At 51.5% G+C, this 24,818-nt stretch overlaps 1 protein-coding gene across 2 annotated transcripts in view; it reads left to right on the plus strand.

Annotated features, from left to right (window-relative positions):
- Positions 1 to 24,818, plus strand: part of LOC111150281 (pyruvate carboxylase) — a 95,526-nt gene that overhangs the window by 40,658 nt on the left and 30,050 nt on the right. The window contains exon 1 of one of the 2 annotated variants that reach the window (XM_022507722.1): positions 6,573 to 6,779. The exons of the other annotated variant lie outside the window; for it this stretch is intronic. The gene's annotated coding sequence lies outside the window, so the exon portion shown is untranslated. Of the gene's footprint in view, positions 1 to 6,572; positions 6,780 to 24,818 lie in introns of those variants that run through there. 2 annotated transcript variants of the gene reach the window in all.

The raw sequence follows: 24,818 nt of genomic DNA on the forward strand, positions 1-24,818 counted from the left end.
TGTGTGTGTGTGTGTGTGTGTGTGTGTGTGTGTGTGTGTGTGTGTGTGTTTTAAAGTATATATTCTGGATATTAGACCCTTAGAAGATTACATAATTTGTAAAAACTTTCTCCCATCCCGTGCGGTTGTCTTTTTTCTTTCTTGGTGTCCTTGGGAGCACAAAAGGTTTTTCATTTTGATGAAGCCAATTTATCTGTTTTCTTTGGTTTCTCACAAGTCTTCTGTCGGAGCTAAGAAGCCAAGGCCACAGAAATTTATATTTTATCCTAAAAGTTTTATAGTTTTAGCCCTTGCATTTATGTCTAATCCATTTTGTGTGGATTTCTATAAATGGTGGGAGGTAGGGGGTCCAAATTCATTCTTTTGCTTGTGGCTCTCCAGTCATTATAGCACCGTTTGTTGAATTGTTTTTGACACCCTGCTGAAGATAATTGACTAACTATGAGGGCTAACTTACGGGCTCTCAAGTCTGTCCCCTGGATCTGTATCTCTATCCCTCTCCCAGTACCACACCGTTGTTGGCCCCGCCCCACCCCGTCTTGATTACTGGTAGCTTTCTAGCGAGTTTTGGAATTGGCAAGTGTGACTCCTCCAGCTGTGTTCTTCTTTTTCAAGATTCTTTTGGTGGTTCTGGTTCCGTTGCATTCCCTTACGAATTTTAGGATCATCTTGCCAATTTCTGCAACTAGAGGAAGCTGCAGTTCTTTTCTTTTCTTTTTTTTTTTTTAAAGATTTTATTTATTTATTTGACAGAGATTACAAGTAGGCAGAGAGGCAGGCAGAGAGAGAGAGGAGGAAGCAGGCTCCCCGCCGAGCAGAGAGCCTGATGCAGGGCTCGATCCCAGGACCCTGGGATCATGACCTGAGCCGAAGGCAGAGGCTTTAACCCACTGAGCCACCCAGGTGCCCCGGAAGCTGCAGTTCTTGTTAGGGTTTGTATTGAATCATTTTGGGGACTACTGCCATCTTAACCATGTTTCAGTCTCTGATCCATGAACTTGAGGTGTTTTGCTTTTTTGTTCAGGTCATCAGATTTTTTCAGTGATATTTTGTAGTTTTTAGTGTACCAGTCTTGCACTTCTTTTGTTAAATTTGTTCTTTGGTATTTTATTCTTTTTTTTTTTTTTTAAGATTTTATTTATTTATGACAGAGCGAGAGAGGGAACACAAGCTGGAGAAGGAGAAGCAGGCTCGATCCCAGGATGCTGGGCTGCTGGAATCATGACCTGAGCTGAAGGCAGATGCTTAACGACTGAGCCCCCCAGGTGCCCATTCTTTTTGATTCTTATCTTACTCTATATTGGTTAAACTGTATGGGGTGCCTGGATGGCTCAGTGGGTTAAAGCCTCTGCTTTCAGCTCAGGTCATGATCCCAGGGTCTTGGGATCGAGCCCCACATTGGGCTCTCTGCTCAGTGGGGAGACTGCTTCCTCCTCTCTCCCTGCCTACTTGTGATCTCTGTCTGTCAAATAAATAAATAAAATCTTTAAAAAATAATAATAAACTGTATTGATTTACTCCACTCCCCCCTGCCCCGGCCCCAACTTTCTCCTCAACTAGACTGAGTCCCCACAGGGCCTGGTACTTAGGTAGCACAGTGCACTGCCATAGAGATTTTCTTGTGTTTTTTTTTTTTTTTTTTTTTGTCGTTCACTCTGCCCTTGTGAAGAAGGCATGGTCTTACTGTCCCTGGCCTAGTAGTTGAAGACACTGATGCCCAGAGAGCAAGGTGACTTGCTTTTTGGCACAGCACTCATTAGTGGTAGCAGAGGTAGGACCAGGATTTTTCTGAATCACAGCCCACTCCTCTTTCCAGGCATCATCCTGAGTGGGACTGGCACTCTATTTTTTTTTTCTTGAGCCACCAGGTATCCTGACATCTATTCTGTCCTCTCCCCCCCCCCCCCCCCGCCCCCATTTGTGTGTCTGTCTCTACATAGAGCCCCAGGGCATGAAGGGAAGAGAAGGATTAAGGCTGATACCACAAGGGCTGACCACTAGGGTCACTCTTCTGGGCATTTCCAGCGTGCCAGACTCTCTGAGGTATTTCCAAAATAGGCGACCTAATTAAGTTCTCAGAGCCTCTCCACCAGATGACTCAGATCACAGTGTGCTACAGACCAGCAGGTGAAAGTTCAGAGGGCCTTGGAAACTCCCAGGTCAGAGAGTGAGCTACGTGTTCAGCACTGTTCCAAAAACTCGAGTTATGGTGCTGCAAGAGGGGGAGGCGTGGGGAGGTGGGAGGGAATGGGGGCTTTCTCGGAAGCTGACACTCATCAACACCGGGTTGATTTGGATCAATCCAGAAGCGTTTGGTCATTGGCCTGCAGCTGGGATCTCAGAATGATTGGTTTGCTGCTCCCTTCCGGGGGTGACTCTCTCCCTCTCTGTTTCTCTGGAGCACCTGGCATCATTTTCATTACCCAGTGGACATTCTTCACAAGCTTTTTCAGTAAATCAAAGACACTCTGCCTGCCTGCTTTGCTCCATGGAAGTGGAACCTCTCAGCCTCTGTGGCCTGATTTGGGGTGATGTAGAAGAAAGGGGGACAAGGGGACAGAGGACAGAGGGGTCCCCGCTGCCGGGCTGATGTGAGACAGGCATGGGGGAGACGCAAGACCTGCTCTCATCGGCCGCGTCTCCACCCCCAGAGCAGAGCACAGACAGCTTCCTTCTTGGAGTCGCTGACATCTGGTCTATCACATCCAGGGCTGTGGCGTTGTTTCCACACCTGAGTCACCTGTGAACCAGAACAGCGCTGAGTATCTTTGCCGTTGGTTTCACTGAGCCAGACCTTTCCTCCCCACTCCCACTTCTGTTTTTCTAAAGTAGGAAAACACCTATGAAGTAGTAGACCTGGTGGCCTTGACAGTATTTTACAACTATATAGAAAGTTAACCGGTGCAGGTTTTTAAAAAAATATTTATTTGAGAGAGAAAGACAAAGTAAGAGGGAGCAGGTGAGCACGAGCAGGGGGAGGAGCAGAGGGAGAAGCAAACTCCCCACAGAGCAGGGAGCCTGGTATTGGGCTCGATCCTAGGTCCCGGAGACCATGATCTGAGCCAGAGGTAGAGCTTACTGACCGAGCCACCCAGGCGCCCCTAACTGGTACAGTTTTTGATGCTGGATGTTCCGCTTAGATGGAAAGCAGCGGCACAGATGATTATGTTTCTGCGATGCCGTGAGCTCACCTTCTTCCCCGGCCTCATTCTGGCACCTGCCGCCTCAGCCACGCCAAGCTATGCATGGCTGCAGACACGGAAAGCCAGGTGTCCCTGTCACACTGCTCCCTCTTCCTGGATGCTTGCCCTTCCTCCTTCCCTACAGTCCACCTGTCCCGCTCCTCCTCTTTCAGGCTCCCTCCTATGATGCCCTTCTGGATCCTCGATCCCCCTTCACCTACCAGTAGCTTAGAGCTGACACCCGCTGCTGATTTCTGTACTATAGTGCCCATCACACTTCCTTTGACTTTCTCCCCCTTGGTTTATTTTTCTTTTTTCTCTTTATTTTTTTTTAAAGATTTTATTCATCTATTTGAGAGAGAGAGAGAGTGAGGGAAAGAGCGAGCACAAGCAGGGGGAGGGGTGGAGGGAGAGAGACAATCAGACTCTCTGCTGAGCAGGGACCCCCCCCCCAACCCAGGACTCGATCTCAGGACCCGGAGATCATGACTGAGCCGAAGGCAGACACTTAAATGGACTGAGCCACCCAGGCGCCCCTTTCCTTTTTTTTTAATTGAGGTGTAATTGACAATATTACTTTCAAGTGTATAGGGTAATGGTTCAGTATGTATGTATGTACAGTATGTATTGTGAGATAGTCCCAGTAAGTCTGGTTAATATCCTTCACCACACGTAGTTACACGTTCATTTTTCTTGTGATGAACTTTTAAGATCCCTCTTAGCAACTTTCAGATACTCAGTACAGTGTTTACTGGAGCTGCTGTGCCGAGCAGTTCATTTCACTTCTTTCCATGTCTAGTGTCTTCGCTGATGCCAGTGCCATGAGGGCAGGGCCCACCCCTGTTCCTGCGTCGCTTTGTGTCCCCACAGCTGGTAGAGACAGCTGGGCAGGCTGCACTGTGTTGACCAGAAAGCAGAGCACTGCGGCCCCGGCAGTGGTATTCTCGGTGCAGTCCGGTGACCGCCTGTGACGTGCCCGCCGCAGGCCAAGTCCCGGGCACCTTCGATTATGGACGAGCAGAGACACCTGTTCTGAAGGTTCCTTCTCTTCTGCCTTATCTCCGAGCGTTAGAAATGAAGCCTGCGCGGAGGCAGCTGGGGCTTGTGAGACGTGTCCCATGGGAAGTGGCATCAGTGCCTCTAGAAGTTGTCCCCAGCCCCCTCCGACTGACCCTAGAGAGGCCCGGGTCCTCGCAGCTCTCAGAACCCAGGACTCTGCTCCTGGGACCATCCCTGCTCAAAGCTAGGTGACTTGCTTCCTTGATCTTGTCCTGACCTGGGTGCTATGGGGAGAAAGGCACCAGATTTCATGGCATCTTTGCGATGCCTGTGGGTGTCCAGGAGGTTACAGAGGAAAAGGCCGTGTACCCAGCTACCTAACTGAGCCTGTTCGACCACCAGTCTTTCCCCTTGCCCCGTCCTCCTCTGAGTTCCTTAGTGCTGGGAGATTAACAGAAGTTGGAGAAACAGTAGAATGTTTCTCCTTCTGGACTGCCTTCTTCTCGTTCTACTTTTATGAGAAAAATTGGGAACACTTGGACCTTGCAGTTGGCCATTCATGGTAGTCAGGTCCATCGAGCCCTCACCAGCAGCCCTGCAAGCTGTGTGTTGCTGATTCCCATTTTACAAATGACTGAATCGAGGCTTGCAGGTGAAGGGACCTGCCCAGGGTCACACGCTGACACGGAGCGGAGCTAAGATCCAAGCTAAGATCCAAGCCCAGGTGTGTCTCACTGTGACGCCCTATCCTTCTCTCATGCCTGCTCATCCTTGTGCATGGCAAGCATCACCCCCCTCTGTGCCCCTTGTTGCCAGCATGTCCAGAGCTTTGGTGAAGGGAGTCCCATCTTCCCTGATTTCAGCCACTTCCTATCCAGGGGCCCTCACCCACAGTTTATGCCTTTCCCCAAGTAGCCTCTGACTGTCCAGGCCTTCTCGGACCTGTTTCTGCACAGGTGTCGGGAGGGTCTCCATTCCCCTGTGGCCCTGTCCTGTCTTCATCCCCGTGGTGTAGGGAGATTGAGGTAAGGTGCGTGCAAGTGCTGGGCTAAGGTCTCATGCTGTAGAAACGTCCCTCAGAGCATCCTTGTTCCCGTCCCTGCTCCTGGATGAGGCTGAGGCCTGTGTGCCGGCCGGGTGCCGCGGCTCCCTCCAGCTCCCCGACTCAGCGCTCCACCAGCCAGACTGGCCAGTCTCAAACTGCTGCTCTGCCTTCAGCCCGGGAAGCCTCGCTGGGCGCCCGTCCCGATGGCGCGGGAAGATGAGGCCTGCCACAGCGAGAAGCCGGGACACCGGATGCAGGGAGCCCCGGCTGGGTTCCCACCGGGCATCACAGCCGACCCTCTCCTCTCACTCTTCCTGGGCGGGCCCCCTGCAGGGTCACTGGCCTCTTCCCAGACCTGCAGCCGCCTGCCTTTGTCAGGGCATGTGAGTGCCTGGCTCCCTTCCTTGGTGGACTAGAGGGGAAGCAGAAAGCTGCTTGTTGTCAGCTCTGGAGAAAGCTGGAGGCAAGGGGGTAGCAGAGTGCCTGTACACAGTGAGGTCTGGGATCTGAGAGGAGGAAGCAGGCTTCCACCCAGGCTGAGTTTGCATTGAACTTCCCAGGGACTCCTGTTCTGGCTCGCACCTGACTTAGACCCTCTGCCCAGGTCAGGCGTGCCCGCATTTCATCAGCAGGAGCGTCCTTCCTGCTTCCCTGGCTGCCACCTGCCTTGTCCGGGAGTGAGCACTCAGAAGTGGGGAGGGCCCCTCTGACCAGTAAACCTCAGGTTCTAGAAGCTTAGCAAAGATCGAACAGTAACTTACTGACTGTGCCTCCTCGAAGAACTCTCGACTGAGCTCAGCCTGGGCTGGTTTTTATTTTGGTGATAGTGGGGTGGCGTCCATGGCGTAGGTACTCTGTCCCTGTTCCGGACTGGAGTGGTCTTGGGGATGGCGCTGTGTCCAATGGGTTGATCTGAGTGGGTTAAATGATACGTTAAGGCATTTAAAAGCCTTGCTAATGAAGTCAGACCAGGCCAAGGGCTCACAGGAGCCACTTGGTAACATGTGCCCTTGGGAAGAATCCTGTCTCCTGGCACCAGGGGAGAAAGGACCAGGATGTCTGCAGATCCCACAGGGACAACCTGAGACTTGGTAAGATCTCAGCAGGAGGAGGTAGACCTCAGGATCCTCATTTTTTCTTCAGCTGTCAGATTCTCTGTTCCTTTCCTTAGGCCAGAAGCTCTCTCACCTGGCTGGCTCTCCTGTCCTTGGCCCTCTTTTCCTGGTAAAGGCCAAACATTGCTGCCCTTTAATCCTTCCCGAGAACCCATAGGCAATGTTTTTGACTGCCCTCTCCCGGCTCACCCCTGGCCTGGTTTTGTTTTTTCCTTCTCTCAAACAAGCTGTTCAAGGTCTACTGCTGAGCCCAGAGATTGGCTCATAAGCAGCTCTCTCCTCTGAGCTGTAGGGAGGGGATAATTCTAGAAAGTCATTGACAGAGGCTTAACCTAGAACATCAATTATAAACAGGCTGTGGGCAGAGGGCCTAGATTTGGGTATCCCGGTACCAGGAACGCTGTGGCCTCCCTGGGGCTCTGCAGACCAGCTGCCACGGTAAGACCACCTCTCAGCAGTCCTGGGCACATGGTCCGGGTGGGTGTATGCACTGGTGGTCACTGGTGGGGGACCATACACTGTGGTCATTGTTTCTCTTCCCTCTGGAACTTGGCAGTCTATTGCTACTAGAAGAAAGAGGGCAGAAGGGTTCTGGGAATAGTCCTTGGAGACAGGAACCCAGGGGACAGGTGGGCTGGATCATTGCTCACAGCTCTGGTCAGGGATGGTCAAAACCAAGGAGCCCAAGGTGGGACAAACCCTACTTGACAATGAACATGGATTCTTCCTGAGACCTTGGGGACAGAGGAAGATGCGGCGTAGGTCCCAGAGCTCTGGGCCAGGATGCCTTTGTGTGGTGGTGACAGCTAGGGGAAAGGGTGTGTGGGTCCCTTGACTAGGGTCCCTTGTGGAAATGGTGAAACAGTAAGTGGTCTACCAGGGGCTCGGGGTCCCACACGTGCTGTGCTCCAGCTCCTTGGGCAGCTTGGGCTTGGCAGATGCTCTGGAGCTGTGGAACGGGGAGGCCTTGCTCTTTTTAGGAATCTGGGACACGGAAGGGCCAAGATCAGTTCTCTTCAAGAGGCGAGTTTGTGATGACGTCATAGAGAGCAGTGAAGGAAAGGCATGTAACTACCCACCTTTTTGGGAGAATAAATTTCTGGCTTTCAGCAGGACCCACTGCTCTGGTATAAAGCGAAATGACTTTTGCTTAGAAGAAAACCTTTCCCTCAGTTCTGGTGACAGAGAGGCTAAGGGCCCCAGATGGCTGCGGGTTATCTCCCACTGCCCACAGGCCAGATGGCCAGATTTTCCAGGTCATGGGATACATGGGATAAGGATTTAAGAAGGGAGTAACTCTGTGTGTGTGTGTGTTAAGGAACAGGTGAGAAGGAGGACTTACATTTCCCTTTACTTTGTCCCAAACTTCCCAGAGTAGAATTTGGGGAGAAATGTGCCTTTTCTCCTAGTGTTCTGGACCAGGGATGGTGGGAGGGATGTGGCTTCTGGACTTCATTCCCTTTTGGGTTACTCAGAGGGAGACCTGTCATCAGGAGAAATTCTAGGGCAAGATGACAGTCTGTGCTTACAAATCAGAAGGTCTGGGTCTGGAATGATCTCACTTGTGCCCTCGGTTTGCTCCCGGCTAGAATGAAACTCTCAGTTTCATGAAGGCAAGGACCTCTTCTCTCTTGTTCGGCTTACCTCCGGTGCCTAATGGTACCTGTTGCAAAGGCTCCATCACTGTTGAGTGAATGAATGAACACTTTCTCTGCCTGTCATTTCACTAAACCTCTCCAATTTCATCTTTTGTTGGTTCGTACCAGACTTCTCACCTGATCGGCATCTACTTGGTGTCACCAACCATGACTCTAAACTAATCAGGCAAGACCATGCACACTGGGAGAGGCTGGTGGGCCCCAGGGTTCCCACTCACCGCTGCTCCACGTTGATGCCCTGTGGGCCAGGTGCCGCTGCCCTGGGGCCTCTGGGCCTCTGGAGCCCAGGCCAAGCCCCTCCTCCACGTCACTTACTTAACTCTCCTCAACCAATTTACCCTTTACCCTTCTCCAATCTCCCTTTTCCCCCAGGCGGATCCTTTAATATGCTGGCTACTTACTATCCCTGATATTGCAAGTTTGCTAGTCTCGTTTTCTCACCAGGCAGAAAGTTTCGTGAGGGCAGAGGCCCTGGTTTGTTACATTATCCTCTGTCCATCTAGAGTGTGTTACAGGCAGTAGGGGCTCCAGAAACACACGGAGGCTCCAGTTGTGTGAAACTAATCCTAGTCTCCGGGAGTGTGACTTGCAGCTGCTTCTCTTTTAAAAATAAAAATAAATTTATTTATTTATTTATTTATTTATTTGAGAGAATGAGAGAGAAAGAGAGAGAGAGAGCATGAGAAGGGGAAGGATCAGAGGGAGAAGCAGACTTCCGGCTGAGCAGCGAGCCCGATGCGGGACTTGATCCCAGGACTCCAGGATCATGACCTGAGCCAAAGGCAGTCACCCAACCAACTGAGCCACCCAGGCGTCCCTACTTGCAGCAGACACCCTGGGTGAAGGGCTCAGGCCCCCAAGACGGCCCGCACATTAGACACCAATCACAAGATCTGGCCTTCTGGAGCTCTGACCCGCCCGCTGTAAATCAGAGATGACCATGATCCCGTCCTCAGGTTTGGTAATTTTTAGAACTGTTCACAGAACTCAGAATACTGCCTGCCTTACTATGACCGGCTTCTCGTAAAGGATACAGCTAGATCGCCAGATTAGGAGGTACATATGTGGAGTCTGGAAGAGTCCTGAGTGTAGGGGCTTCTGTCCTCATGACTGGGGTCCACCATCCCCGTGGTGTATGGACGCACTCACCCTCCTGGGAGCTCTCTCCACCTCATAGTTACAGAGGCATGGCTGATCACATCCTTGGTCATTGGTTATTAACTCGATCTCTGGTCCCTCCCTTCCTCTCCATGGATGTTCCAACCTTCTGCTCATGGGGTTGGTTTCTCCAGCGAGCAGCCCCTGCCTGAAGCTATCTAGGGGCCCACTGGGGTCGCTTCGTTAGTATAAAGTCAGGTGCGATTAAAAGGGGCTTACTGCGAATGAGAAAAGCTGCTCCCATCTCCCCTGGCACTCAAGAAACTCTTCAAGGGTTTTAGGAGCTCTTTGCCAGGAACCAGGGAGGAAAACCAAATTCTATGGTTCTACACCGCTCTGCCACTCAAGGGCAGTGAGGCGGAGTGACCCCAAGGTCATCGAGCACAGTGACAAACCTAGAATTTGAACCTGACTTTTCTGACTCAAAAGACTTTGCCCTTTCCAGGGAATCTCAGCAGCGTCTGGCTCCGCCTCCACTTCATTGAGACTTGGGTCCTGCCCTCTGGGGAGGGAGCTTCCAGCCCGACCTAAGGGTGGGCGGTGGGGCAGGACCCTGGCTGCTTTTCCCTTTATCCTTCCAAAGCCCCTGCTCCTGGGACTGTGGATGCACTGAGCTGCTTGAAAAGAGCATTGTGGTGTCTGGCGGCGGCAAGGAGTTCGGGAAGTGATGTGGGTCAGCAGATGGGCCTGGAAAGCCCCATTTGCCTCATCTGTAAAATGGCGGTAATGCTTGCCCTCCCTAGGAGGCAGAGTTGCTGTTGGTAGCAAATGAGAGTGTCCCTCAGAGTACCTTCCAGACTGCGGAGAGCCGGAAGTGAGTGTGCTGCTGTTGAATGTGATTCCAGCACGCAGGGTGCCACTCTGTAAAGCTGTCACAGGGACCACCACCCACCTCCTAAGCGTTGGGAAATCACCTCGTCCGGCGGTCTGGCACCATACAGACACTTAGAGCTGTCATTAATTGTGGTGTTTTGTTTTGTTTTGTTTTAACTATTAAAACACATGACATCTTCCTCAGATGGAGGGTGGATGCACTGAGGAGACCTCCTGGAGTAGATGGGACTGAGAAGATGAGGGGGGCAGCCTGTCGCCTGGGACTTTCGTAATTCAGTTCCTGCTCAGGTCTCTAGTGGGTCTCCCAGGAAGCCCCAAGTTCTCAGCTCGGATGGGTCTTTCTTGCAGGGAACTGTCAATTGAACTCATCAAGGTGGAGGAGAAACTCTTCAGTTCAAAAGAACACGCCCCTGCTATCAGAACACGCCCCCTGCTATCGGAGGGCGGGACAGTGAGTCTTGGCTAGTCAGAACCTGTGGGGAGGTGAAGGGTTGGAACTGCGGAGCTTCTGGCAGGCACCCTGCTTTCCCCTTGCAGGGGACACCAGGGTAAAGGCCAGCGGGAGCCTCTGGTCACTTCTGCAGAGCTCCAGAACAGTCTCGGGGAAGGTTCTGCTCCTCTCAGCAGGATGCTCAGTTGGGCTCCTCCCACTCTTCCACGGCGATGGAGTGGTACCCAGCTGTGGCCAGGGCAGGTGTGGTGGTTGAGGCTACTTGGAGGTTGACAGGCAGGGAAGGGAGAGAGCGGTAACTGGTAAGGTGGCTGGTAAGGCTGGGATCCGCGGGCGGCTCCTGGGACTTAGCGACCGGAGTGAGGCACCGTGTGGGGTGACGGGCACACGGGAGTACGGGCGCCTTTCGGCTTTGAAGCCAGGGCCTAGCTAGTTATCGCGAGTCTCCGTGTCCTTACTTACAAAGCTGGGGCTGTAACGCCCGCCGGACAAGGGTTTGGACGATTGAATGGGATGGTGTGCAGCGCTTACTGCGGTGGCTGGTAGCCAGCAGCAGCCCAGGCAGATGTCAGTGGCTCTGACACTTTGCCACGTGGCTTTGGTCATGCGGATAAAACCAGCAATAGTGGTGCCTACGACTCCATCTGGGAAAAGCCTCTAGTGCAGATTTTGTGCTCAGATTCCAAAGCAGAGGGTGAAGGTCAGATCGGGGGCTGCTGACACGTGTTTTCCTGGAGTCAAGAATGGAGGGAGCAAGTAGCAGCAGCCACAGTCAAGGTCTTATCCTGTGAGGGTGGTTGTTTACTTTCTTCCTTCTAGGAACTGAAGCACTTTGCCTTTCAATTTCCTCACTGTTTCCTTGGCTTATGGACTAGACACTTCAGTGATCTGTTTACCCAGAGAACCACGTTTTCTAGTGAGCCAGGTTCTGTCCCTTCCAAGGGGATGTCTGGGGGTTGGTGTCTAGCAGAGCAGTGGTAAAGGTTGCTAGGAATGGCTGAGGTCACACACCGATTCTGAGAAACTGAGTTAATCAGGCCAAGCAAATCAGGCGCCAAACCAGGGACGTTGAGGCACCCAGAATGGGCAGCAGTGGGAAGTCATTACTTCCCGTTGGGAGAGGAAACAGTGCTTCCTCTAGACTCCAGGGGGGGTTGGCAGTGTGGAGGCGGGAACGCCCAGCAGGGACTGTCATAGCAGCGGGAAGCACCCCTGGCCAGGCCTATGGCAGCTAAGCCCGTAGAGAGGGGGGAAGATAGACCCATGCTCTCTCCTGTTTGTGCCTCCCTGTGGCTGAACGTACTGGAAGCCAGGCTGAAAACGCGGGGGGAGCCCTTTCACAGGTCTCAGATTCCCTGGGCGCGGAGCAGAGAGTGACCAACCAGGAAGCTTCTCCTAAAGGCCAAATCTCTGGGAAAACATCCACTTAACAAGTGTGACAAGCAGAGGAATGAGGGTTCTGGCTTCCTGTGCATCAGAGCAGCTGCTGCTTTCCGGGACGGGCTACCTCCCATTCAAAATCAGTCCCCAGTTTCAGATTTGGTCATCAAGGGCAATTAGGAGAGATAATGAAATGAAAGGCATACAGATTGGAAAAAAAGAAGTGGATATATATTTGCAGCGGACATGATCTTATATAGGAAAACCTAAGGAATCCACTAAAAACCTATTAAAATGAAGGAATAAAAGCGTTCAGCAGGGTTGCAGGACAGAAAATCAATATACAGAAATCAACTATTTCTATACAGTAGCAGTGAACAAATGGAAAATGAAAAGTTTCATGTAGAACAGCATCAAGAAGAATAAAATTCTTTTTTTTAAAGATTTTATTTATTTATTTGACAGACAGAGATCACAAGTAGGCAGAGAGGCAGGCAGAGAGAGAGGAAGAAGCAGGCTCCCTGCTGAGCAGAGAGCCCGATGTGGGGCTCGATCCCAGGACGCTGGGATCATGACCTGAGCCGAAGGCAGAGGCTCCAACCCACTGAGCCACCCAGGCGCCCCAAGAAGAATAAAATTCTTAAGAAAAAATTTAACAGAGAAATGTAAAACTTAAAACAGCTTAAAACATTGCTGAAAAAAGATTTTAAGAACACCTAAATAAATGGACTCTGCATCTTCATGGATCAGAATTAATCCTGTTACAATGGCAGTACCCCGACCCCCCCAGTGACCCGCAGATTCAGTGCAGGGTCTTTCACAATGCCAGCTGCCTTTAGTTGCAGAAACTGGCAAGATGATCCTAGACTCCACATGGGAGTGCAAGGGAAGTAGACAACCAGAAGAATCTTGGGAAAGAACTCAGTTGGAGGACTCACACTTTCTGACTCAGAACTTTGTACAAAGCTACAGTAATCAAGACAGTATGGTGTTGGCGTAAAGACAGACATAAAGATGAACGGAATAGAATTGAGAGCCCAGAAATAAATCCTCACACTTACAGTCAATTGGTTTGTGACAAGGGTGCCAAGACAGTTTAGTGGCGCTGGAACAGCTGGATGTCCACATGCCAAAGAATGAAATTGGACACCTGCCTTTTACCACAGTCAGAGATCAAAATGGATCCAAGAACTGAATGAAAGAGCTAAAACTATAAAACTTTCAGAAGGAAACACAATCGTAAATCTTTGTGATGTTGGGGTAGGTAGCGGTTTCTTAGCTACAATAGCAAAAGCTCAAGCAATAAAATAAAATAAATCAGTCAGACTTCATCAGTATTGAAAACTGTGCGGCAAAGGACACTGTCAAGAAAGCAAAAAGGCGACGCAAAGAATGGGAGAAAATTTTTGCAAATCTTATAGGGAATTTCTTTCTAGAAATTGTATCTAGAATATATAAAGAACTCTTACAACTCAGCAGTAAAAGGACAAATAATCCAGCTTAAAAATGGACAAGGGAGGGACGCCTGGGTGGCTCAGGCGGTTAAGCACCTGAATTTGGCTCAGGTCATGATCTCAGGGTCCTGGGATCCAGCCCTGTGCTCAGCAGGAATTCTGCTTGTCTGCCCCTATGCCTCCCCCACACCCGCAGACACACACTTGTGCTCACACATGTGCACCCTCTCTCTCTCAAATAAATAAAGTCTTTAAAAAATTAAAAATGGGCAAGGGATCTGAATAGACATTTTTCCGAAAGATAGACAGATGGCCAGTAAGCACACAAAAGTACACTCAACATCATTAGCATCAGGGAAATGTAAATCAAAACGACGATGAGATGCCACTTCGTCCCCTCTAGGGCGGCTGCTCAAAAAGACACAAGGGCTGGCGAGGATGTGGGGGAGCTGGTGGGTTATAAGATGGAGCTGCTGCTGTGGGAAACAGTTCGGCAGTCCTTTGAGCAGTTAAACATAGAGTCACCATAGACTCCAGCTGCCTGTCCCGAGCTGAGAGATGAAACACGTGTGCACCCAGAATTCTGCACACACGTGCTCACAGCAACGCTGTTCCTAACAGCCAGCACGTAGGAACATCAACCGGATGTCCACCTGCCTGTGACCCGGTAAGATGCGGTCTGTCTCTGCAGGGGGTAGTACTTGGCAGTGAAAGGGACTGAAGGTCTGGCCCCTGCTGCAACGTGGAGGAACCTTGAGCACCTTATGCTGAGTAAAAGAAGCCAGACACGAAGGACCTTCTTATTCCTTTATGTGAAACGTCCCGAATGGGCAAATTGAGAGAGAGACAGAGAGACAGAGAGACAGAGAGAGACAGAGAACGTTAGCTTAGTGAGCTGGGACTTGGCAGAGAGGACAGCTAAGCGGTATGGACGTGCTCTAGAACGGATTGTGGTGACGGATAGACGGCTCCATAGACGAAGCACCACTGAACTGTACTTCAGTGTGCGAACTGTCTGGTTTGTGAATTTGACCTCAATAATGCTGTTTAACAAAACCCACACAGACCTGGCCCCTGGCGGTGATCCCATAGGCCAAGTCTGTGACTTCATGAGGAAACTCCTGCTGGCGGGGCAGAGGTGCTGCTGCCACCGAGCACCCTCTGCCTCCTTTTCTGGGTCTCAGAGCATGGGAAGACCCCGTGGAAAATTTTAATTCCAACCCAGTTTGCATTTTGGTTTAGTGAAATGGTTCTGGAACTCTTCTGTGAACCAGGCACCGAACTGGGTAGTCTCGTGAAAAACAGGGGGTCTGGATTTGGACGGACTTGGTGATTCTTGAGTTGGCTTCTCTCTGTGGGCCCTCCTGAGGCTGATTTTTTCTTATCAGTAAAGTCAGGGTTGAACTCCTGGGATTGTGGTATGAAGTAAGCAAACTAGAAGGGGCCTGGCATCTAGTAGGCAGAAAATGGAAATTCCCCTGCAGAGCTCCTGGGGCAAGTTCAAAGATGAGTGAGATGTGACCACAGAGAGCTTGAGGTCAGCCCTCAGCCAGCACTAGCTACCTAGCACCCAGGGAGAGGCAGGCAGGAAGAGGACACCAGATACCTGGCTGGCTCTGGGCCTTGGTTGGAAAACCAAGGGAGGCTCCCTGTGGGAGGGGTCTCGAGAGTGGGAGGAGCCCCTTGTCATATATTGTATTTACTTTTTTTTTTTTTTAAGAGTGGGGGGAATTGAGAGAGCACGAGCGGGGTGGTTGGGGGCAGAGGGAGAAGCAAATTCCTGCTGAGCGGGGAGCCGATGGGGGACTCAGTCCCAGTCCCAGGACCCTGGGATCATGACCTGTGCAGAAGGCAGGCACAGACGCTTAATTAACCAACTGAACCAGCCAGGCGCCCTGTATTTACTTTATATTTTGAATATTCAGTCCTATGATGTAAAGTCAAAAGGGTAAATGGTTAAAGATAGACCTTTTCCTCACATCTCTTCCGCAAAGGCACCTGCTGTTAACCCGCTCCTCGAGTGTCCGTCTAGGAATATTCTACCTGCATACAAGCAAACGTATGTCTCTGTAGCGGAATCCTGCTGGGACAGGTTGGACATCTTCCCCTGCTGGTGCATGGGGACAGAAGGCTCGGGCTAAGGTGTCATTTATGCCGCCGCCCTTCCTCCCAGTGGTGTTCAGACAGGCTCACCGTGGGTCCCATCAGTAGGAACACTGGCTCTGCTTTCCTTCAGGTCCCCTGGAGAGAGGGGTGCCCGTGGAGGGGATCCTGCCTGGTCCTTGCCTTACCTGGCATGCCACCTCTCTCTACAGCTCCTTACCCCTTTCTGGCCTGTCTGCCATCTCCTTTTGGTGGAGCTTGTCCAGGTAGCTTCCTGAGAAGGAGTGCCAAGTGCGGGGGAGCTCAGGCATGGCGGCCTGTTTCTATTTTACCTGCATACGGCATTGGTAGTTTAACTGGGTGAGGGGTTTCAGGTTTGAACTTTTTCCTTTGCAGTTTTGAAAGGATTGCTTTGTACTTTTTGGCCCCCGAGTTGCTGTTGAGAAATGCAAACCTCATTGATGTCTGATTCTTTGTGTCCTTTTCCCCCTTTTTGGAAAACTCACAAGACCTGAAATTTCACAACATGCCTGGTGTGGGTGTGGGTTCATCCGTCTTGTTGGCTCCCGGTGCGCCCTTCCGTGTGGAAATGTGCTTCTGTGGAGGGAGTTTCTAGAATTTACTATAACCCCTTTGTTTTCCTGTGCTCTCTCTTTCTGAGACTCAGCTCTCGGGGCCCTTGGACAGCCTCCGGATTCTCTTTGCTCTCGGGCCTGTTTTCGTTTTTTGTCTTTCTGCTTCCATTTCTAGGAGGCCTCCCCTACCTTGTCTTCCAGCCCTTCTATGGGTCGTTCGTTTCCCCCATCATATTTTCAGTTTCCAAGAGCTCTGTCTGCTCTCTGAATGGGCCTTGGACAGTATGTGCACAGCCTGTTGATTTGCTGTATTGTAGGCTTTCTTTACTTCTCAGAGGATGCTAATGCGTGTTTGTCTTTTTTTCCTCGCCCAGGCTGTTTCCTCCCAGTTGCTTTTTTCTGCTGCTTTCTTTTGGTCTCTACCCTTGAGGGTATCTGTCCTCATCGGGGGCTGCAAGCTGCCTGGTTTCTGAGCTGCACAGAAGGTGATGTGCGTGTCCTTTGTTGGGTACCTCAGTGTCATATCCTGAGGTCTTCCCTCTTGAGTTGGGTCAGGTCTCTGAGGAGGGGAAGGGCAGGCTGCTGTGTTGTGGGAGCCGAGTGGGGTACGGGGCTTACTTAACATTCCTCCACCATTCTTGACAAGGTAACCAGGCCTTCAGCTGGGCCTCCTGTCCCCCAGTATAGACCCAGGGCTTTGCTGTCTCCAGAGAGTAAACGTCTGTTCTTCGGGAGAGGGCAGGAGGGGGACGGTCTCCAGCCACACAAGGAACAGTTCATCCCAGGCCCAGGGGCCCCGGGGCCATGGTTCCCTAGGCTTTCGTGGATTCTGTGGAAGAGACCGCTGCATGTGGGCAGCCTTCCCCACCACCCAAGAGAGGCCTCGAGGTCAGTTTTCGAGAACTGTCTTCCGGCTTCCACAGTTGCATGGCTGTGGTCTACTCTGCTGGTCTCCTTGTCATTGGGGTATAGAGCTTTATAAAAAAAAAAATTCTTCACTCGGGTTTTAGTGGAATTTCAGGAAAAAGGAAAATGAGATGCCACAAGCACGCTTTGCATGGATCAGCACAAGGAGAAGGGTGGTCAGTGGGGGCGTTCGGGGAAGACGTGCTCCCAGGGAGATGGGGAGTGCACGGGTTCTTTGGGAACGAGAAGGAGGCGGTTGGGCTGGAGTTAGAAGATTCGGGAGGCTGAGGACTGATGGGCAGTGAGGATGGAAAGGAGGTTGCGCTGGTGATAGGAGAGGGCCTGCAGCGGGGAGAGCTTACCTGTGGGTAGTGGGGTGAAATAAGGCTTCTGTTGGGGGGTACTAACTACCAGGCGTACGTAGCACGGATTGGTAGCTGAATCCAGCCGAGGGTCATGGCTGGTCATGGTGGGTTTTGCACTAGTCGAAGTAACACGAAGGGCATAATCTAGGGTGTGTTCAAAGAAACGAAAGGAAGGAGGACCCTAGTTTAAACCCTAGTTCCTGGGGAGACAGAAGACAGGAAGAAGTGTGGGGCTTGGATTTTGGGGTGTTATTTGGGGGAGCAGGAAGAGGGTGAGGAGGGAGGGGTAAGTTCTGTTTTAGAACAGACATTGGACATGTCCATCTAACAGCTGTTATTTTAAGTCCTCGCACTTCAATCTGCAAATGCCTATGTTGGTTAAGGGGGGCGTGGTGGGCGGGGGGCGGGGGGACACGGTGTCAAGGATATGAACAAAGAAATGAGTCCCTTAGAAAGCAAAACAATAATTATCATGTTGTTAAATGAGATGATCAAAAGAATCTTGAGGTTGAAATTCTCACAGGTTAATTGGTGTCGCGGGATGTGTTCTGAGCTGCGGTAAGACTCGGAGAACGTGCCAGATTCATTTCTTCCTCGGCTCACCCTCGTTTTAACTGAATTAAGCACTTGTATGTCAGGCTTTTACAATGGAGACAGAGGCCTCTTTATTTGGATTCTGTAGCCAAAGGAGAAGGGGCGCCATTCACCCCCCACACCCCGCCCCCAGTCTCTGCGACAGGGCGGTGGTCTGCTAGGCTCTCTGGTGCTCCGTCCGTGCCTGTCCAAGAGGTGGGCAAAGGGCCCTGATCGGCGAGTTTGCCAGTTCCTGCGGTATACATATGCCCAGTGTGGCCGAGCGTCGGCTCCCAGTGAGATGCCACAGAGCCCGGAGTGGGGCAGGTGCAGAGTCAGGGAGCCGGTGGGAACGGGTGGGAGCAGCTGCTTCTGCTGCTTCCGCTGCATGTGGCTCAGGTGGGTCCCCGATGACGTGATGCGGCTGGGCAGGCGGACCCTGTTTCTTAGGTTGTCTTGTTGGGGTCGAGGCGTGCTTCAGAGTGTCCTCACAATCAGCAGTGCTTCATGGCACAGCCCAGCCTCGACTGGACCTCAGCTGTCCTCTGGCCCTCCCTTACAGCCCTTCTTCCCCCACCACCTCTCTCCATCAGAAGCAGGGCCAGCCCTGCGGTCCAGCTTCTAACGCGAGAAGCTGACAGCTACAGCGAAAGCTGCTTCTGTGCCACGCGCTGAGCCGAGGGCTTCACAAGCATTAACTAATGTTTAATGTTTAATGTTGTCTTTGCAACAACCCTATGTGCCGTTGCCGTCATGACGATGAAGTTGACAGACAGAGGTTAAGCAATTTGTCCAGAGTCCGTGGGCTTGGTGGAGCTCTGATGCGAACCCAGGCAGTGGGACCCCGGGGTTGTAAGCAGTGCCATCCCTGCCTTCTGGGCTGGCATCTGAGAATTTTCCTCACATGTTTCTTTCCTCCTCACACCCAGTTGGCCCCCAGCACCACTGACTTGTTGGGGTAAAATACAGATAAAATACAGGATGCCTAGTTAAATTTAACTTTTGGATAAACAGCAAATAATTTTGTAATGTGCCCCACACACATAGTGCATGGGATATACTCACACTTTGAAAAAAATGTTATTTATCTGAAAATCAGATCTTAACCAAATGGCCACCCTCAGCTAGTTTTATGGTGGTTGAGAACACAGTCGGGAGGAGACTGAAGGGCCCGGTCTTGCTGTTGGTGGTTCTCTGGTCCGGCTGTGCTGAGGCCTGCAGGTCTCTGATCCACTGTATGCTGTAGAGTACAACATTCTTAACACCAAAACTCCAAAGGTGTAAATTTTGCTTTTGTTCCTCTAAAGAAAGAATATTAAAACACTATTTTGTAGGAACATACCAAAACAAGGGTAGAAAACTGCTTTTGCTTCCCCATTCTCTAAGGATAATCACAACAGAAACTCAAGAAGTCTCGTACAATCAGTTTCATATTTTGCTATTCCACAAGAGTCACTTGATCTAAACCGACTCTTTCGGAAAACTGTCTACATTCTTTTAAGACCCCCCTCAGAGGGAAGTGCCACTGCTCTGTCTCATCTGTATCTTTCGCTGATCTGACTATCCGGACGTTATTCTTAAACATCAATCATCTCTGATGCAGCCTGGGCTCACTGCAGCAGCCGCTGCTGACGAGGAGTTTGGATGTGCCCGGGGTGCCCTGCCGTCTGCAGATTCTTCTTCCGTGGGCTGCTGTCTTCCAGTTGTCCTCCTGGAACGTGATGTCTGGGCTTCTCAGCCCGGAGAGCCAGAGCGTAAGATCTACCGGTCATTTCACACCTTGGCCTGGTCAGTGCATTACGTGACACTGGGTCCTAACCAGCTACATATTGTAGGTAGGTGCCTGTGGCCAGGCGCTGGCATGTTTCCGCTGGGACTGTCCCAGCAAATGTAGGTACTTCTGTCTCGGAGCAGGAAGGCCTTCTCTATGGACTTCCTGGTCAGTCTTTCACTTATACCAGGGAGACCCGCCTGGGCTTGCTTCTGTCTCTTACTGCCCTCCCCATTTCCTCTCCCTCTGCTCTTCCTTGGACTTACAACCTACTTTGTCATGCAGGAAGATGCCTCCCAGGTATATAATGGAGAATGGTTCATATCTAGAATATATAAAGACTTATTACACTCAGTAAGAAAAAGACAACCGGTCTAGTAGAAAAAGGGGCAAATGATATGAACAGGCAATTCATCAAAGAGAAAACCTAAAAATAATCTCAATAATCTTAAGAAAATATCCAACTTTACCAATAATCAGAGAAATGACTTTCTGCCCGTGAGACCAACAAAAATCAAAGTCTGACAGAAGAGTGAGCAGGGATGTAGGGAAATAGAAATTCTGTTGTGCTTCTGGTGGCTGCGTGAATGATCGGGACAGCTGCATTAGAGAGCCGTTCGGCAGTATTGATGTTGAAAATGTGCCTGCTGGGGGCACCTGGGTGGCTCAGTCAGTTGAGCTTCTGAGTCTTGATTTTTGGCTCAGGTCATGAGGTTGAGCTCAACGTCGGGCTCTGCACTGAGTATGGGGCCTGCTTGGGAGTCTCTCTCTCCCTCTGCCCCTGCCCCTGCCATCCCTCCCATCGCAACTTGTGTATACACACACACACACACACACACACACACACACTCTCTCTCTCTCTCTCTCTCTCTTTTAAAAAAAAAAAAAAAGGTAAAATGTGCCTGCCGTCTGAGATAGCAGTTCCAATTCTACGTGTAGGCCCTGGAGAAATTCCCACACATTTTGTATATGAGTGCAAGGTTATTCATTTTTTAATATTTTTTAAAAAAGATTTTATTTATTTGACAGATCACAAGTAGGCAGAGAGGCAGGCAGAGAGAGGGGGGGAAGCAGGCTCCCTGCAGAACAGAGATCCCGATGCAGGGCTTGATCTCAGGACCCTGAGATCATGACCCGAGCCGAAGGCAGAGGCTTTAACCCACTGAGCCACCCAGGTGCCCCGATTTTTTAATATTTCAATTGAGATTACTGTGGTTGTTTCCAAACATCCATAAAAATGGAGCAAATAGTACAATGAACTTTATGTACCTGTCCCCCCAGTTTCAACAAGGATCCATTTGTCAATCTGTGCATCACAGTTTTTTGTTTTGTTTTGTTTTTGTTTTTGTTTTTCAGATTTTACTGATTTATTTGACACACAAGAGAGAGAAATCACAAGTAGGCAGAGAGGCAGGCGGGGTGGGGTGGGGGGAAGCAGGCTCCCCACCGAGCAGAGGGCCTGATGTGGGACTCAGGACCCTGAGTTCATGACCTGAGCTGAAGGCAGAGGCTTAACCCACTGAGCCCCCCAGGCCCCCTACATCACAGTTTTTAATAGCTAAAATTGGAGGCCACCTCTGGTCTGTGTCTCTCATTTGAGCATGGTTGAGCTGTAGTCTGTATACTATTATACAGCTCATTAAAATTAATGAGCTAGATCGACTTGTAACAATGTGGATAGATTCCAAATATGTTGGGTGAAAAGAGTGAGTTAAACAATGATAGTATATCATTTATGGGAACGTTAAAACACAGGTATATGGCCTGGGTACACATCTGTCTGATCAGTGTAAAATCCACAAAGGGGGAGCAGCACCCCCAGAGACTGGCCTGTGCTGGCCCCTGGGGATCAGGGGAGGCGGAGAGGGGTGGGGGATGGGACTGGAAGAAAAGCAGGAGAAACTGCCGCTGTGTTCGTAGGCTGTGCTTTTCCTTTTGTTAACTTTAACTGTAATGTTATCTAAATAATTCATGCGGACACTTGGGAAGTCAAAGTGTGTCACGAGGCTTCAAAACTCCTTCAGTCCCCTGCCCAGCCTGCCCTCCCTGATTGTCTCCTCAGAGACCAACCCTTTACTCCTAGCAGCTACCCAGGCCTTTACTCTGTGTGCCCGGCTCTGCTGTGCAAGGGTTCGCTTGCTTTTACCTTTGCCCTAGCCCCCCTCCTGCACCCACTTCCCCGGTTAGGGAACCGTTTTGGTTTAAGTACATTTTCAGTTTGTACATTATTAAAATCAAGAAAATACTCACACTTGAGAACCCCCCGTGCATATGTGGAAACATTTTCTTGTACAACTTCTTGTACAATTTTCTTACACAAGCTTTTCTTGTATGGTAGCTTCTTAGAGCTACTGTTTGCCGCATTCTTCATCCGTAAATTGCACATTGCCCCCCCTCTCCATTTTTTCAAGGGCTTCAGGCATTGTAGCCTTTGCCGTTGTTTACTTATCGCCCCCTTTCCCTCCCTCTCCTGGACTCCCCCACCCTGGCCCTTCTGGGCAGGGCTTCTCTGTCACCATCTTTCTGAGCGCTCCCTTGCATCTCCTGTGCCATCTCCCGTGTTCATCTCGGGTTATTTACTCTCTGGTCTTGATGCCCCTTCCCCAGGAGCTTCCCAGGCAAACCGGCTCCTGGGCAGTGAGCTTGCCTTTGCTGGGTGTACCCGACAAGGTCTCTATTTTGCCCCTGCACGTGATTGGTAGTCTAACTGGGTGGAGAGTTCTAGGTTGGAGGACATCTTTCCTCCAAGTAGCTTCTGGCTCAGTGTCCCTGTTAACTGTTACGTGACCTTCTTCTCGTTCTCCATTTTGGAAGCATAGCAGCCTGGATGACGGCCCCCGAAGGTCTCTGGGTCCGCATCTGTGGAACCTGTCAGTGGCAAAAGGGTTTTCATGCAGGTGATGAAGGGAAGGACCTTGACATGGGGAGATGACCCCAGATTATCTGGGGACCCGTTAATGCTGTCACGTGTGTCCTCGAGAGAGAGAGGTGGGAGATGACACATACCAGGGAAGGCTGAGTACCCACAGAGGCCAGGACCGGAGGGATGTGGCCACAATCCGAGGTGTCCAGCAGGCGCCATAGGCAGGGGGCCGTGGGGTAGGACACCCCCTCCTGAGACTGGGGGGAGCATGGCTCTGCCGGCACCTCACTTGGGGCTCACGCAGCTGATGTGGAACTTCTGGCCTCCGCCAAGGGGAGGGCACAGATCCTTGTTGCTTCAAGCTGCCACGTCTGGGGTGGTTGTGACGGTCGTGCCAGCAAACTCGCGCAGGAAGCTGGTGGATCCCACCCGGCTCCCTTTCCAGGTGGGACTCACGGCATCATGCTGGCATCTCCAAGCGCCCTCGCCACCGCCGCTGGAGGGCCCGTTCCCCAGCCCCGGGACTGCGTGTGCCAGTCTTCCTGTTCTGCTCTCTGGGCGATGTCCTCAGTTGTCTTCTCATTCTTCTATTTATTATGGTTAAAAGTGTCTGCAACTCTATTTTTAATTTCCTAGAGCTCTTTCTCGTTGCCTTTAAAATAGCTGCCGCCTTTCAATGCGATAGCTTCTCTTACTTCTCTGAGATTAATTACGGTTGTTTTTTTTTTTCTGACTGTCTGCTCTCCATGTTACTCTTCTCCTCAGAGTTCTCTGTTTTTTATTCCCCACTTGTTTTGGTGAATTTGGGGTGACTGCCTCAAATAGCTGGTGATCTTGGCTGTCCGTTCCTACTGAAGACTGACGTGGACGTGGGTCGGAGCCTGGGTGGGGCAGGACCCCTAGGGCTGCTCAGGACCCCTAGGGAGACTGAGGCAGCCACTTCCCCTGGCACCTGCTGGTCACTGCGGCTCTGCCCTGCGCTGGTGGCTTCCTAGAGAGGAGTCCTTGTCGTGCTGCCTGCCCGTCAGCCCGGGGCTGCCTGGTGGAAGCTGAGGGGTGTTTGGTGTCCCCGTCCTGCCTGGCCACCCTTCCCTGGTTACTGGGCTCGAACTGGGCTCTGTCACTTGTCCCCCTGGGTGGAGCCTCTCTAGGGCCTGGGGGCAGGGGCAGCACCATCTGGCCTGCCTGGGTTTCACCTCCTGCGGCTCTAGACCTGAGCTCTCAGGGTGCAGGGAACTGTCGTAGGGAGGGTTTGGAGGACCTGGCGCGTGACCACAGGGGACTCAGGACTGCGTGGCCCTCATGGGGGCCCGCAGGCGTTGCTCTTCCTCGCTGCTCTATACCTGCAGCCACTTCTGTGGTCTTTAACTGGACGTCACCGTGCCATTCGTCCCTGCTTTTCAGGCAGGAGCCACGGGTCGCTACCCTGCATCCGAGAGGTGCTGGCAGAGCTGCCGTGTTTCCGGGTTCTCGTCTCTTCCCTACATTGGAACATGCATTCCGCCTTCTAGTCTTTCCTTCTCAAATCCAGCTTCCTCAGAATGGCCAGAGGGGTCCCACCGGTCTCTCCTCCCCTGCCTGGTTTCTGGGCTGGTACCTCCTGCCCTGGGAGCTGCGGCCCCCGGCCCGTGCTGTGCCGGCGAGCTCTCGACCGCGTGTCGGAGTTCAGGTGTGGGGCCCCGGCCTCCACAGCATGTTTACTCCTGCCTCTGGCCTCAGTGCACGACCCACGACCCCAGGCTGCTCCTCTTGTGCCTTTGCTCCAGCTGCCCCATCCTGGACCGCCGGCCCCTCTTCCTCGGCCTTGAGGGTTTGGCCTTGAAGAGTCGGCCCTGGTGTCCTTCAGGAGGTCGTCCTGCTGCTGCCCGCTCTCCGTGCAGCTGTGTGTTGGTGCTGGCGCTGCCCATGGTCATGGCCTCTCACTCGGCCTTCCCGGGAGGGGACACTGATCACAATCCTAAATAGTTCTGTGCTCTGAAGGCCCTGCTGTGGCCTGTGCCAACATGAGCAGGTGAAAGAAGGGGACGTTTTCCCAGCCCGTGTCTCTCCTGGTCCTGGTCCTTGGTTTTAGGGTCTCTGAAGGTTCTGGTCATTAGTGGGGGAACCTAGTCTGTTAATTTCCTAGGGCTGCCATAGCAAAGTCCCCGAAACTCATAACAGAGCTGTAGGGGAGGGTCCTTCCTTCTCTCCTGGCTTCTGGTACTTTCCAGCAATCCTTCTAGATGAATCTCTCTGGACATGTGGCCCTCTTCTTCCTGTGTGTCTTCACATGATCTGCCCCCTGTGTTTGTCTTTCTCTGGTTCCAAATTTCCCTTTTTTGTAAGGACAGCAAGCATACTGTGTTAGGGCCCCCTAAGGGCCTCATTTTCACTGAATACCTTACAG

This window comes from Enhydra lutris, unplaced genomic scaffold (assembly GCF_002288905.1).
Source record: "Enhydra lutris kenyoni isolate GAN:26980312 unplaced genomic scaffold, ASM228890v2 scaffoldscaffold22, whole genome shotgun sequence".
NCBI classification, from domain to species: domain Eukaryota; kingdom Metazoa; phylum Chordata; class Mammalia; order Carnivora; family Mustelidae; genus Enhydra; species Enhydra lutris.